At 40.1% G+C, this 17,031-nt stretch overlaps 1 protein-coding gene across 1 annotated transcript in view; it reads right to left on the minus strand.

The window, feature by feature from the left end:
- Nucleotides 1–17,031, minus strand: part of LOC139755030 (zwei Ig domain protein zig-8-like) — a 756,153-nt gene that overhangs the window by 723,390 nt on the left and 15,732 nt on the right. The gene's annotated exons all lie outside the window — the stretch shown is intronic.

A 17,031-nucleotide genomic window follows, 5' to 3' on the forward strand; every position in this document is an offset into this window, starting at 1 on the left:
AACTTACTTTCCCATCCATTACTCCTTGCACCATAGCCGGCAAGAACAAACGGCTATGAAGAAGTACCAAGCAGCATGGGGAAAGTATACTGACAGAAATTCTATAGGCAAGTGTGGTTGGAAAAATCCTCTCTGATCCATCTAGAGCAGCGGTGTACTTCAGGAAGGTGAAGAGGTATAGGTGCGGCAGCTGAAGGTAAATGAGGAGGTAATGAGAACTTAGAGAAGGAACGACTGGTGGCTCGTGACAACATCATTACGTTTCATTTTTCCGTTTTCCTTCATATACTGTAAACTGATAGCATAAATGAGGCAGAATATATCTGTCAAGTATTACTGATAACATCATATTTCTCTCATCATTGAATGTGCTCATTCTGTTGGGTTGGACCAGGTACATACAACAGAAGGGCATGCATCCTTACCTAAACCTATTGAGGTGAAATGTCAAGCTCCACAATTACGTGGGTGCCTCTTACATTTCAACTTTGCACAAACTTGTCCTTCGAGCCAGAGCGCCACCATTTACGCCACATCTTTGCATGAATTCCGCCATTACACAGTCGATCCCAAATCATTCCTCTGCCGTTCTCACACGAAAAATTTCTTCCAGATTTTTCCCAAATCTTGCCAACTATATCGTGGTTCTTCTCTTTTCCTTGTACCTTCATTTGCATTACTGAATATTCTTCTACCAACCTGTCATTTCTTATACGCTCTGCTTGAATTTAATCCCTGAGCGCTTCTCACGATTTCCTCGTACCACATACTCCTTTCCATACCTTTTTACTACTCTCTTATATCAACCTCATGATACACAAGTAATCCCTCTCCACTGCTCTAATTTTCGACCATCCATGCATCAAAGATGGGAAATCAAAGAGGAAACATTTTTCGTGCAAGCTTCTATATTCTACATCAAATATTTTCAGTCACCAAAGCTTCTATTGCACCACTTATTTTCCTCCCATGCAAGACTCTTACTCTTAGCATCTAATTCTTCTCTCAGTATCCCTACTAAATTTTACATCGAACACCTTAACTTATCCACAGCTTCAACTTATCTAAAACTGATGTTACACTTTGATATGCAATTTCCTTCAATAATTACATTCCATTTATAATCCCAATTACTTCCAATTTCTTCCTATCCCTAGGATCCAACTCCAGTGCTTCATGTAATGGTATAGCTTCATCAACACGGAACAACTGTTATAATTTCTATTCTACTTCACTATGATTTAGCGTTGCATCGCTACTCCCCCACCTCACTCATCTTACGTTGTTCGCATTCCAAAGAAGCTTTAAACAATCGTGGTGACCACACAACTTTGATGCACTCCCACACGTGTCTCAAACCTCCCCGCTCATACCACCGCTTCCTTTGACACATGAACGATTTCCATTCTAAAATCTATTAACACACAACTCTTCTGATCGTAATGTAAAGGTAACCCAGGACACAATGATGCTGGGCAAAAATTATTCTACGTCGTGTTTTTAAGCGAAAGGAAGGTACGAAAGCAGTTAATTAGGAACAAGATTCTTGGACTTAAATGAAATGGGAGATGAGAGACTTTCTGTCATATCATAAAGTAACCAGAATAGTTTTGCAACTAGATAATACTTATATAAACCACATCATGAACAAACAACATTAGGAGCAAGAATAAAGAATGAAGTACATTCTTGAAAAGATCTTTGCAAGAACATATGAAGTATAAGAACTATGGAATTTGGAAAGCTTACTTGGGTTCTGATAGAGTAACATTACACAAGAGAACAGAGGATTCAGATAATCTTTCTCTTACACGTCAAAGCTTCCACTTACGGATAAAAGTCCTCTTCCAGACCTATTCTTAAACAAATGTAAAAGAGTTAAATAAACTAAGGAGTAGGAAAGATAAACGACAAGCACCGATATTTTCAGACTGTTCGTCTGGTACTTGTGTAGTATTACAAGCACGAGCATCAAGGCTTCTCGTTTCCTATTAACCAGATCCTTATAAACCCAAGTCTTGAGGATGCCTGGACGCGTCTGGAAACCTTGTTCTCTTAATACTTCATTAAACAGAAGACTCACAGTCTCTCATAACTTTCTGACTAAGACAAATTACATTCATATAAGGCTTGTAATTCAAGCTGCTTTAATTCTTTCACCAAGATCCTTTTAGAGCTACATTTGGTTGAAGTACAGCATTCCATTACTCACAGACCAAACCCTCTTGCATGTAATATCGTCTCTCGGAACAGGGCATCAGAGTGAAGCCGTGAATATTCTGATGTCATTTCCTCAGATCTCTAGGGTGGGAGGAAGGTAATATTCATAACTTAAGTCTAATCTTATGAGCAGCAGATGAGCGTTTGAAGGTACTCACCGCGAGAGGCAGGACATAGGAATGAGGATGATGAGGTAAAGGAGAGAGTCATGAGTAAAGTTGGTGATGCGGAAGCCCTTGGGGGAAATCCTCTACAGACTGACTTGAACAGAGTTCCTTGAATGATGAAGTGTATGACAAACAGACAGACAGATGAGCATCTGATCATGGCAGTATCCATTGCCAGTCACTGTTGGTCTGTAAGGTTGTAGAGTGTTGGTTGAAGGTATAAGGAAAAGCTTAGCTTTATAAACGTTTCTAAAAATCTATTGTTCTGGCATGTGATTGCTCGATCATAGTCTATATGAGTTACATAATATTCCGTTGCTGCTTTCGATTTTTGTCTCATATGCTTCCTTCCCTTACGTATGCATTCATTTCTTATCAGTGTTTTGTGACACTTCTAACTGTATATCTTTTTCTACATGAACATTAAGCAAAGTCTTATCATTCTCAATTCCCTCATAATACATTCACATACATCAACTGGGGTTCGTCCCTCACCTTCATTTGATAAACCAATTTCCTTCGTATAAGCACATTTGTACTCGAGCGCTCCTGAAGTAAACTTCATCTTTGTTCTGTGTATGAGCAGGAGGTCAATATCACCATGATCCTTGCTGGTTTTACGGGAAACTCTCATTTCAACTTGACAATTGTTTTTGCTTCTGGGAACAAAGGATGGAGCAGAAACAGGGGCCTAGGAAGATATCTTTCCTCTAAGGCTCATTCATCTCTTCCTGATGCTTCCTCGCTTACGCGGAAAACATGTGTATGAAAGTAATTTAATGACTTGGATATCCTTCAAATGATCAGCAAAAAGTCTGGCTCAGATTCTAAGTATCCCTCGTATGGCCATCATCTATTTCTATCATTTCCGCTTTCTATCTCCTCACCCACCCCACCTTCCTCCCTCCTGATTTAACCATGCAGTGTAAACGGATTTCCCTCTGCTTCTTTAACCATCAACGGAAGAGGGATGGACAGCTATGGAAGCAGTGAATTCAAGAAGAGCTTTGTCTATCTCTAGCGTCAAAGACATTAAACAAGGATAATCAAAAAGACATCTTATGACTTCCAGTGCTCTTGCATTACACGTCAAAGAAAGTGAACCTTTCACGAAATGAGACAAAGCTTATGTGATCTGCGTAGGATTGACTAAGACGATAAGAAAGGCGTTAAAGGCAGCTTACATAAGCAAGGAAATTTTCTAAGAACGGTAAGAGTGGATTTGCTGGCGGAGAGAAGACAGGGACAGAGCCAGAGAGCACACCAAACCAATTAGGGGAGAGAAAAAAAAAAAATTCAAGACTTCCAGCAAGGGAAAGTCCTCCACCAGTGTTCACCTAAGCTTGTGTTTTCCCATTATGTTATCATTTTCTCTGAGGAAGGTTAATACCGAAACGCTAAAGAAACAAAACTCCACTTGAACTCATTGTTTCAATAACCATTCCACTTATCCCCAAACACATTATGTCTGTAGTTCCATCCTCCTTCGAAAGTACGAAGGCTTTTTGTTGTTTTAGTAAGATGAGGTTTGGTAAGTCTACAAACGTTTTGCAGGGCCAGCGAACGTTTGGTTGGTTCGCTTTTGTCTGTCTTTGTACTGTAGTGCAGATCAGCAAATCCCGAGATATTTCTTTTCGGCTGAACACGTATTGGTAATTGAATGGGAAATACTGTAATGTCCATTGTAATTAGAAGGAAATGCCTTGATTTATCATAGTTTGAAAGTCGCAATATCCAAGAAATACATCATGAGGAACTTCCAAATAAATGACAGGAACATTGAAAGTCATTATATTCCGATAGAATATAGAAGGAAGGCGAACGTGATTGGCTGGAGAGCAAAACTGGTGTATCAGTGCACAGTTTTCGTAAGGTCTACACTGCTACTATACAGTGTTAAAACAATGTCCATCAGAGATTCTCACTTGGATGCAGGATGAGTGAAACCGTTTGACGGAGGCGAGTCGTTGAAAGAAGCAATAACATCTGGCGAAGACTCGTTTTAGAGAGTTTCAGTAATCAACCGGAGATTATTTCACAGGTAAAGATTTTGCAAATATTCGGTAATGTTTAACAGTATGAATATGAACAGATTTACAAGATCTGGTATTGGCTACTTTCACTTTTCCCTCAAATTTCAAATCTACAAATGCAGACACGCTTATCCCAACAAGGAATGCACTCTCAGTTTTAAGAGGAGTGCATCATAATTTTCGTTAGCCCCTGTTTGTAAACTATCGGTCAAATTAACACGAAATAAAAACAGTACTACTCTTTCTCTAGCTTTCCTCCTGTTGATATTCGTCACTCTAAATCCTTTCCCACCATGTTCAGATGAGAACGTTCAACATCAATGCTCATATGAACTATAGTTCATTATACTTAATTTCTGTGAACACAGATGTATTTAGTCTCTCGTCCTTATGCTTTCGGTGTGCTTTTTCTACATAATCTGAAACTTTCGATATGTAGTACATAGAGAGATTTCGTAACATGTTACCTCCCTATAGAACTAGACAAGGTTTGCTAGTATCTAGGCAAACAAATTCACTGAATCAGCATAAGTACATTACAGCTGTCATATACATGTGTTGCTACCGTACCTCTTATATAGACACATGATAGATAAAGGTGACTGAGAGTGTAATGACTTGTTTGAAGTCCGTATTATGAGTTCTATAATACTGCGGCAGTCATATGTTATTAGCAATACTGCTGCAGTCATAAGTAATCTAAACTCATGGGATGAAGTGAAATTAGTCTTCTATTGGGTTGCATTGATAGTCATTTGTATTATCAGCTGTTAACGTATGTTGCTTCCCGATATTGTTCTACTGGACACAGTATTAGAGCCAAAGAGAAAGAGATGGCCAAGGATAATTATTTGTCATATGTACAAGAATTAAAGACACATAAACAGAATTGTTCAAAGATTATTCAATCATTGAAATACATTAATTTAGGCTGTCATGACAACTTAGCTAACTAGTAGTAAATATTTGCTCTGATCAGAGATAACCATTATTTTTTTTTCAAACTGGAAATCATTAACATGTTTGAATGTTGTTAGTGCGGCATCAGGTGCAACACGACACAAATATTAGTTTTATCGTTTTTGATGATGGACGTCACTCTCATATATATATATATATATATATATATATAGGGTGGGGGAGGGGGGCCAAAATCATGGGAGCCGTGAAGAATGTTTGGAAATCGAGAACATTATCTCGGAAAGCAAAAATGGGTATGTTTGAAGGAATAGTGGTTCCAACAATGTTGTATGGTTGCGAAGCGTGGGCTATGGATAGAGTAGTGCGCAGGAGGGTGGATGTGCTGGAAATGAGATGTTTGAGGACAATATGTGGTGTGAGGTGGTTTGATCGAGTAAGTAATGTAAGGGTAAGAGAGATGTGTGGTAATAAAAAGAGTGTGGTTGAGAGAGCAGAAGACGGTGTTTTGAAATGGTTTGGGCACATGGAGAGAATGAGTGAGGAAAGATTGACCAAGAGGATATATGTGTCGGAGGTGGAGGGAACGAGGAGAAGTGGGAGACCAAATTGGAGGCGGAAAGATGGAGTGAAAAAGATTTTGAGTGATCGGGGCCTGAACATGCAGGAGGGTGAAAGGCGGGCAAGGAATAGAGTGAATTGGATCGATGTGGTATACCAGGGTTGACGTGCTGTCAATGGATTGAATCAGGGCATGTGAAGCGTCTGGGGTAAACCATGGAAAGTTGTGTGGGGCCTGGATGTGGAAAGGGAGCTGTGGTTTCGGGCATTATTACATGACAGCTAGAGACTGAGTGTGAACGAATGGGGCCTTTGTTGTCTTTTCCTAGCGCTACCTCGCACACATGAGGGGGGAGGGGGATGTTATTCCATGTGTGGCGAGGTGGCGATGGGAATAAATAAAGGCAGACAGTATGAATTATGTACATGTGTATATATGTATATTGTCTGTGTGTGTATATATATGTGTACATTGAGATGTATAGGTATGTACATTTGCGTGTGTGGATGTGTATGTATATACATGTGTATGGGGGTGTGTTGGGCCATTTCCTTCGTCTGTTTCCTTGCGCTACCTCGCAAACGCGGGAGACAGCGACAAAGCAAAATAAAAAAAATAATATATATATATATATATATATATATATATATATATATAAATATATATATATATATATATATATATATATATATATATATATATATATATAAATATATATATATATATATATATATATATATATATATATATATATATATATATATATCAAATATTAAGCTGAATTATATCTGTAAGGCTCAGCAGCTCTATTCCCGAAAGCTTAGGTCTTTTCCATTAAGTTTGCCCGCTTACCATTGCTACTAGGGAAGTAGTCTGTCTTGGTTCATTTCAGTTGCTGGCGTGTGCCGTTGCATGGGCCACATCCCATCAGGGTCCCTCACACACAGGAGGCGAGTGTACAACTCCAGCCCAGCTCCCCCGAGGACGGTGAATGTGAGAGGTACGAGGGAACGAGTCTTCCTGCAAGTCATTGATTAAGCGTTGCAGAAATAATCTGGTCACGATTTCTTCCGGTACAATGTTCATGACTTATCGAAATCCAGATCAGCCAGGATTAACGAGGACACGAGAAAATACAGGTGGATTGTAGAACGAAGGTAAAATAGAATTTTGCGTCGGTGTTGCCACAAGACTCAACGAGGATTTAAAGAGAGAGAAGAAGAGAGAGAATTCCTAAGAGTCCTCATGACGAGATTTTGCCAAGAGGCAGCAGGGCCAGTGCGAGGCGCTCACCGCACGTTTTGCTTCATGAATAATACCGTTGCCCCTCCGCAGCCACGCTCATTTTATGACTACCCACCCTGGAATCACCTGGAACTGACTTCAGATCTGACTTCAGGAACTGACTTCACCACGAGCTCTGGAGTTCATGTTGAAGGTTCCTGTCAGGGACAAGAGTCCACATCAAAGCCAGGCCTTAATTGAAATACAGAGAGAATTATGAAACGGAAAAAGAAAAGACGAGGGAAAGTATTTACGAATTTTGGAGGACGTGAAAGACCTGTCTTTTGAAATGCAACAGGTCATAGCTAGTGGGAAAGACACGAGAAGGTAGAGAGTTCCAAAGCTTCGACGTGTAGGGATAGAAGAAGGTATCAAAACGGCCCACCCTTGGGTTGTAATAATTTCCTGTATTGTATAACTTCTCACCGCATTTTGAGCTAAATTCTCAAAGTTTATCAATCAATTACAATACTATATAGCACTTCGAGGTCATATGCGACAACTTCTCTCACTTGTGTGTATCTGATTCCTTACATCTTTTTTATTTCCTTTCTTAGTCCAGGTGCAAGAATGAAAACCGTGGGTTCCTCTCCATTTATTCTCGGTTATTTTCTAAGGGAACTCATTCTTCCGGAGTAGTCCTCATTATTTTTTCCCGGAGCTCTCTTATTCTTTCCCCAATTATTGCCATCTTTTTTTTTTCCTTTCTCATGATGCTCTCTCACTATCCCATTTTCTTATTTCTTCCTATCCTCCGTTTTGTTTTGTTTTTCTTTTTGCCTGGCAGTGGCTCATTGATCATTCATTTCCTCATTCCTCATTCTTGCTACTCAGTAAAATTATCACAGATTCTAAGAGCAGGTTTCTTCCTGTAAGTCAATTCACTTTTGCAAATAAATTCCTATACTGTCCTTAAAATCCACGTAACTTGGTTTCCGCTGGTTTGTGTGACGCTAAGCTTATTGTGGGTAAGATGATCAGTAGAATTATTTCACATTCATGTGGATCGTGTTAACTCTCCTTGCTCTCCTTTCAGTTCACTAGGGACACGTTACTGCCACTCAGCCCTGTTTGATTTTGGCTCTGTCTTCTCTGGATGTCTCCAATTATTACTACACATCATCAACGTCACCTATCATACCTTATTTTTCTGATATGTTCTCCTCTTATATCCCTGCTTACCTTCAAGAAAAAAATATCATTAGCGTTAATAAGCCTTTTTTTACGGCATGATATTAAAAGCTTATAAAGTACGACCCTATAAACGCAACCAACGTCATTACATCTTCAGTTCACTTCAGCGTTTAAGAAATTAATTACTTTCCTAAACGTTCAATTTCTGCACATCTTAGTCATTATGATGTTTCTTATTGTTTAGTCCAAGTCTTTTATTCTCTCTCGTTTTGTTTAGCACCACTCCTTTATTCTTCCTTCTTTATACTGTTGACTTTAGCTCACTCAGTACCACATGTCGTTACTGTTTTGTTATCGTGTTTACCTTGTACGACGCATCAGGTGGTGTATTTGTAAGAAATGTGGCAAACGTTACTGCTGCTGAGATTGGCTTACTATTTCACTGAAAGATTGAGTCTTAGAAAGGTGTAATTCTAAGGAAGCACCACAGATTCCAGACATGCTTGTGATCTACTATAGCCCTGATAATGAAAAGGTTAGCCTAGGTGTTATAACTATCACACACACACACACACACACACACACACACACACACACACACACACACACAGACTGACAGATACAATAACCTCACTACAAGTGATGTGAAATGAAGAGGAGGTCTTGAAAAACACTGTACACTCATAGTCTTAAGAAGTCTTACACAGAAGACTGAAGGATCTTGACCCACTGACCCACATACGACTCATGGTCCTGAAAGCAATTTCTCCATATGCACGAAAGATGTGTATTGATACTCATGACAAACCACTTAAAATGATGTTCAAGACGTCGGCGGACAAAGATAGAGTGCCAAGTGAATGAAAAGGGGAACATTTCATGTCTATCTTTAAGAAAGGAGACCAAGAGGATACGCTGAACTAAGGACGAGCCTTCCTGATGAATACGGATTCTGAAACACTGGACAAGATGATCAGAAAGAAAATGATGATTACTTACAATTGAGAAACTGTTTAAGTGAGATACAACACGATTTTAGGAAACGAAGATCTGCAGCGAAACTCTTTGATTTCCCCAAGAGAGTAGGAGAGAGTAAGACTGGTAAAGATTTTTTATTTTTCTTAGCCAGGAATAAGGAGAGGAACAGTGGATACATATCAGGGATGCCCTTTCCAAATGAGTAAAGGTATCTAGTGTCATGTCACAGTGGCCTGTTCTGAAGTCATCACTTTTCTCACTTTTATACAGATGACTTGCACGAAGGACTGGACTCCCTTCAGAGTAGGTTTGTAGAGGCAAGGTCATTAGGGAAGTGGGAAACGAAGAGGAATGCAACAATTGATAAAGGGACATCAGCAAGCTACGAAGTAGTTTGATACGTGGTTGATGAAATTCAACATGAGAAAATGTCAAACAATGAGGATGGAGAAGGAATGAAGACGATTTCAATACGAACATCATCCAGCAGGAAATGTGACGTAGATATCTGTTCGGGAGAGACTTGGGAATATACATCGTCCCTCACCTGTCGTCAGAGTCCTACCAGTAAAGGAGACGAACTGTCTGCTGGCAACAATTTGGACATCGCTCAAGTGTATGTATAATAAGATACTCTGCCAGATGAAGGTCTTCTCCGAGAGATTGAAAAAAAAAAAAAAAGGAAAAAAAAATCAACTCATATTCCTTAGCTTCTCCACACCATCGTCAGGTAAGACCGACGAAAAACAAGAGGAGGAGAAAACGAAGGAGATATGTGAGGAGGGAAACGACCCAGAGGAGACTGACATGAAGATAAGGGAGAAATAGAAGGAGAGCAGGTTTCCCTCGCACATAGTGATACCCGGGCGCTCGGCGCTCTCCGGCTAGACTGAATTCAGAAACACTTTGTTTTTAGCTGGTGGCCTCATTCTTGGCGAGGAACAGCGGATATTTGGTGTGGTAAGATCTGAACGTTCTCTCTCTCTCTCTCTCTCTCTCTCTCTCTCTCTCTCTCTCTCTCTCTCTCTCTCTCTCTCTCTCTCTCTCTCTCTCTGGCGCCATTATCTGGTAACCAAAGTGTGAAAGAGGATGCAGCCGAAACAAAGACAATATAGAATTATAAAGTCACAGAGTCATAAAGAACGAATCATATGAGTTAACGTGTTGTTGTGTTATGTGTGACATGGAGAGATTGTACAGAAAGAAGAAAAGAGAGGAAAAGGAGGGGGAGAGAGAGAGAGAGAGAGAGAGAGAGAGAGAGAGAGAGAGAGAGAGAGAGAGAGAGAGAGAGAGAGAGAGAGAAGAGATAGATAAGTAGATAGATAGATAGATAGATAGATAGATAGAGAGAGAGAGAGAGAGAGAGAGAGAGAGAGAGAGAGAGAGAGAGAGAGAGAGAGAGAGAGAGAGAGAGAGAGAGAGAGAGAGAGTAAAATGATCATTGTCTTAGTGACAAAAATGAGCACATTCCTTGAGAATGGTATCTATGATAACCAATATATCTATCTAGCTGCTCTAAAGTGTTAGCACTGTATTAGGAAAATGACTTATTGATCCTTCAAAATGCTTCCCCTCGTCAGTGTGAGGATTTCCCATCTCCAAATACTCAATAAGGTGAATTCATGTGTAATTTTATCCCCCCCCTCTTGCTCCCAGGTACCCGTGTCCAGGTAACGGGCGCGAAAAAATAAAAAGAAATCCCTCTTTTCCCTCAAAATTTCGGGGGGTAATAGCGGACGTGTTGGCAGCCTTGTTAACGGTGACAGGACTCCGTTTTCTGGGTCAGAAGCTGTGTTCTCTTTTTTTCTTTTGAAGTTTGTGGTGTGCGATACGTGGAAAGATATATATATATATATATATATATATATATATATATATATATATATATATATATATATATATATATATACCATCAGACGGCTCAAGCCAGAGAAAGACGATAAGCTTCACAGGGATTGTGTGACTCAGGGAACGTTTGATTACCAGCCAGAAGGGAAGTGAAGAGAGAGAGAGAGAGCAAAACTCTCCGTACCATAACTGACGTGCTTGTCTAAGGGTAACCCGACGCCCTTACATTACAAAACACAACAGCTCATCGGAACTTGCAGAAATAAGGGAACCGAAAGCAGCAACAGGAGAGTGAGAGCGAACTTCATCCATCCATCAGTACTGTCTGGGAAGACAATGGAGCGAAGGTTGCCAGCTTACCAAATCCCACTCAGAGTAAGGAAGACGGAACGTATTAAAGAATGATACTGAGTTACAGCCTTATTATCTGTGCTTTGCAATTCATGTACTTTTGAGATCTAGCTGAAAGTTATGGTCTGAAAACGTATGACTTTACACCACTTTGTTATCCATCACCATAAACTTAGACAAGATGGCAAGATCGGGCAGGTTAATCGTTAAAGAAGACGGGGGTGTCCAGATAACATTGCCATGACTGACAGGCTGATGCATTGTTTACAACGTCAAGATGGCTCACGGAGGGTTAACAGGGAGAGACTAGCGAAGGTACAGGAGTCAAAAATGACAAGCCGGAGGCAGAACACTCAAGAGTATGGGAGGCGTACGTTGGATAGAAAGAATTAGAGGTAGATGATGCATGGTGGGGAGGGTGCAAGTAAGATCACAAGATGCTGTAACCCTTCTTACAAAGTGTATGAAACATCATTACCATAATTCTACACATATGGTAACGCTTATAAAGCTTATCCGGGAATATAGTATCAGCACCAATCAGATGACCTCATTCCACAGACGCCAATCATATTCCTTGACGTGCTCTTGTTACAGCTTTAACCCTGGATTATGTTCGCTTGGGTATACGATAATGAAGAAGGTATGATTCAGGACAGAGTAGATGACATTCCCAAATACCACATCTGGTACTGGACTTGACTACCCTCAAAACACTCATCCCTAATACTCTCAACCAACTGAAAACCAAGTCAAAATATTCAAATTTCCACTGGTTCCGGAATGAGGAGAAATCTATCAATCTATACATAACGCCTCCGACACAATAAAAGGCGAGAGAGAGAGATCACCGAGGTGTCACTCCACTGATTAAAAACTCAGTCTCGTTGCAGATGGCAGAAGTCACTATCAGTGAACAGCCGATGGTTATATAAAGACTCATGTCAAGTGAACTAAAAATTCCACACTTTCAAGGTCTGCGAGAGCCTCACAGCTGTTCACAAGGAGGAACTGGAGCTGATGCTTATTAACCTTGTCTATGAGTCGTGTTGGTGCTGAATGTCAACAAAACAGTGATGTATACATTAAGCAGGATTAATACGGAGAGGATAGCTCCACCCTGATGTTCAGTGATACACACTCCTGTTACTCAGTCTAAAGCCAAGGTACACATAGGGACATGGACGAGACCTGTGAGTTTTCAGATTCGTCTGACAACTGTGCAGATCACCTTCTCTATGTAAAACTTGACAAGAGAGTCTTGGAGATAATGTAAAGTAAAAGATCTGGAATTCTGATATATGAGTGCGTGAGCTTCCGACCGTAAAATTAAGGAAACCGAAAAGGAGCAAGAAAACTGTAGGTACTGAAGCTTATAAGAAACTTTGTTTGAAAAAGTGGCGGATGGCAATTAAATGAGAATGTATTTAAACTAATCAACATTTTGATTAACCAGACCACATAAAACACTAGACTTCTCTGCAGAAAGAATAACAAGAGGAATGTATATTGAATATGTACAGTCACTGCATCCCAGGACTACTTCAAAGTACTCTGATTATTTCAAGTCAAGTGAATAAGGTGATAAATGAAATTGGACTCTTTCCAGAGGTTAAAAGATTCGCCGTCCCTCCTCTAACCTACTCACTTCAGTGATTATAGATAACGATAGCACTATAATATATAACATGTGTTGGCCTTGAAGATACATGGCTCCTCACCTCCAAGAAGGCTCATTATAGCGTGGAGTTCTTACACTTCCCGGCACATGAAAGACTCGGGAAAGAAGGTTGGTTCCTCCTTCTATGCATGCAGATCCACTTCAATGCGGTTACATCCAGTTCACAGTAAATCCATGCATCAGTATCCTCTTGTGTTTCTTTTTTCTTGTATTTACCTACGTCTTCATCACATTCAGAGACAAATTAAACGGATAGAGACCAACCATCACGTGAAACCATTCACTCTCCTCTCTTCCTACTCGTACAAACGAATCACTCCCTTGATAAGAACTCACTGCTTCTAGCAGCTTTCTTCTCAAACCATATATTCTGAGACCTTCCATAAGACGACTCTATCAACCCTTATCAACATGCTTTCTCCAGACATGCAAATGCCACATACATATCCTTCTGTTTCTCATAGTATTTCTCACGTATATTCTCTAAAAGAAACACCTCATTCACACTTCTATAACCATATTCTTCCTCCACAATCTGCTGTTCTGTATATGCCTTCACCCTCTCAATCCCAACTCTCCCATACAGCTTACCAGACACACTCAGCGAATGCATACCTCCGTAGTTTGAACGCTCACCTTTATCCCACTTGCCTTTACATAGTGGCTCTATACATATATTCCACTAATCCTCAGCCACCTCACCATACTCCAAACATGCACTAAAAATCCTAAATAACCAGCCAACAAAATAGTCACCCCCTTTCTTAGGAAATTCAACTGCAATACCATCCGCTCTAACCGCTTTGCCACACTGGTCTTACATAAGGCTTTCACCAACCCTTCTCTCTTCATTAAACCTCTCTCCACGACTCGCTCACTTCGTATGCCACCCCGACCTAAACACCCTACCTACATCTGCAACTCTATCATCAAATTTATTCAATAGTCCTTCACAATACTCACTTCATCTCTTCAATTCATAACTACCTGTTACCTAAATTGTAATAATCACTTACATGCCTTAATGAGCCCTAAACAATATGTAAACTCCAGGTTCGTAATCACCATGAAAAATAGTCCAAATATGAGGTTTTCGAGCAAATACGGTACCCTCCAAAAATTACCTAAATTGCAGATAACAGTTCTGTTATATTACATAATGAAACGCTTCTGTACCTGATAAAAACATGGAAGATATTTCATATTGTTTCCCCGCCAACAAAACCCGATAAATACGAAACGATAAATGACAGTCTTCTTAAAATGCACTAAATAATTGCAGACTTTAATGACCCCAAAGTGTTGCATACTTAAACCATAATGAGGGTCAAATCAGATAGAAAAACGTCAGCAGTTGATAGTTCAAAGACCAACAAGTGTAATTTCATAACATAACGATGGCAACTGTCAGGCTAAAATTATGATATCTGGAACTAACCACAACTCAAGACACAAGCTGATGTTGCAACCATAAGACAACACTGATGTCTGCTGTCTCAAGATCCTCTCTACAGATGTCAACACAAGGCAGCGTTGTTTACTGCAAGTATAGGTAAGACTACTGGTCTCTATCTCAAAAATGGAATTGTGTGCTGAACTAAGGAAAGTAACCGCTGTCATCTCAAGATATTGTTGAGTCCTATCAGCTCACGTCAGTGTTGTCGATCACTTGGGAGTGTCAGAGTGATTTGTATTATTAAGAAAATGTGTTGGTTAAGCCGTGCGTTTCGTTGCTTCCAAAGCTTCCCTGAGAACGTACGATAAACGGAAAGTTAAGGTTTGTGTGTTATTATTGCTTTCCAGCCTCACTTACTTCATGTATCAACCAGTCACTCTCTGTGTACGCTTGTCCATATATTCAGTAGTGTGTTTGTAACTAGCATTCACTACAACGTATGACGCAATTATTGCACATCCATTGCAAAATGAAATGTTTCATCTTACGTATTCGTTATGATAACTGCGACCGTTGTGTTATTCATTGTAGCAGCAGCAGCAGCCATGCTACCACACACTGGTGGTGAGGTAGGCGTGTGGCGTGGCCATGCCACACATTTTAGGCACTATTCTGATGCCACCACCTCACACGTAAAGCCTCTGTCATGTCATGATATACAGTCTCGGGGATATGCCCGAGGAGGACTTAATTTTAGCGACTTACACCATTGCCAAATGTGCATGATGCGCCAAGAGCCATCCATAGCACATAAGCAACACTACCTCAAGTGGTACAACAATATGGATTGCTTTACTACAACTGGTCTACAGAGTACCATCGCTTTCATCAGTATCTAACACTTTCATATATTCAGTGAATAATGGTCATCACCATAACGACACATCAACCCGTTACATAACAGTGGAACAGAGATATGGTTAAACTAACAGGAGCAGAAACCATACTCTAATTTGGTAAGTGGCATTAATCTTATTGCCAGCTTCCTATATCTCATGTAGACAGACCTAACTATAACCTATATGAAACTGTAAGAGATCTGGCTCTAAACTATTAGTTGTTCTTGCAGTTGTAAGCACATTAGACCAGACTATGGTCCCTCCACAATGATACAAACCTATTAACATAAAATAACTTTTCATTTACAAGTGACCGAACGTTTGAAACTTCAGTTAATTTCTACCGTGATGCTTCCATGTCCTTAACTATTTTCAGACGCCAAAACTTAGGGGGTCCTTGGTACACACAGTAGACATCAGATGAGTGATTACTACCAGTGATTGCAACCTGTAGTGCTCGAATGTATGTGCCAAGTACTTACGCTTGATCTGGCTGCACACACACACACACACACACACACACACACACACACACACACCGCAGCGTAAGCCGGGTAAGCTGTGTGTGTGTGTTCGTGTGTGTGTGTGGTTCTCCCTCCTAGAAGTCGCCATAAACTGAGCAGTTAACGTCAGGGAAGATATTTACATCCTCAAAATATTGTTTTCTGATACCAGTTTATTGATCTTGCGCATCAGAGAACCGGCTTTGTATATATTTGGTGTTCTAGAAACATTTACGGTAATTTTTTTTTCGGGGAAAAAAATATAATGTCTGGTGAGATTGCAAATGAAATCTTGAATTACTGAAATAAGCATTTTCAAACGTCGCATGAATTTTGATGATTGTAAAGCAATGTGACTTTAAACAAGTAACACAAGGACAAGTTACAGATAACACTGTTACCACAGAAGAGAACTAACGAGGAAGCTCCCTCTCTTAGTCACCAGCATAACTTTGATCGTGACGTATGGTATTGTGAGCAACACATGGCAGAAGACATCGTCGTAAACAAATGTAACACACATGGCAGAAGACATCGTCGTAAACGAATGCAACACACATGGCAGAAGACATCGTCGTAAACAAATGTAACACACATGGCAGAAGACATCTTCGTAAACAAATGTAACACACATGGCAGAAGACATCTTCGTAAACAAATGTAACTCACATGGCAGAAGACATCGTCGTAAACAAATGTAACACACATGGTAGAAGACATCGTCGTAAACAAATGTAACACACATGGCAGAAGACATCTTCGTAAACGAATGCAACACACATGGCAGAAGACATCTTCGTAAACGAATGCAACACACATGGCAGAAGACATCTTCGTAAACGAATGCAACACACATGGCAGAAGACATCGTCGTAAACGAATGCAACACACATGGCAGAAGACATCTTCGTAAACGAATGCAACACACATGGCAGAAGACATCTTCGTAAACAAATGTAACACACATGGCAGAAGACATCGTCGTAAACAAATGTAACACACATGGCAGAAGACATCTTCGTAAACAAATGTAACACACATAAATTCGTATACCCAA

The sequence above is a fragment of the Panulirus ornatus genome, chromosome 18 (genome assembly GCF_036320965.1).
Source record: "Panulirus ornatus isolate Po-2019 chromosome 18, ASM3632096v1, whole genome shotgun sequence".
Classification (NCBI taxonomy): Eukaryota; Metazoa; Arthropoda; class Malacostraca; order Decapoda; family Palinuridae; genus Panulirus; species Panulirus ornatus.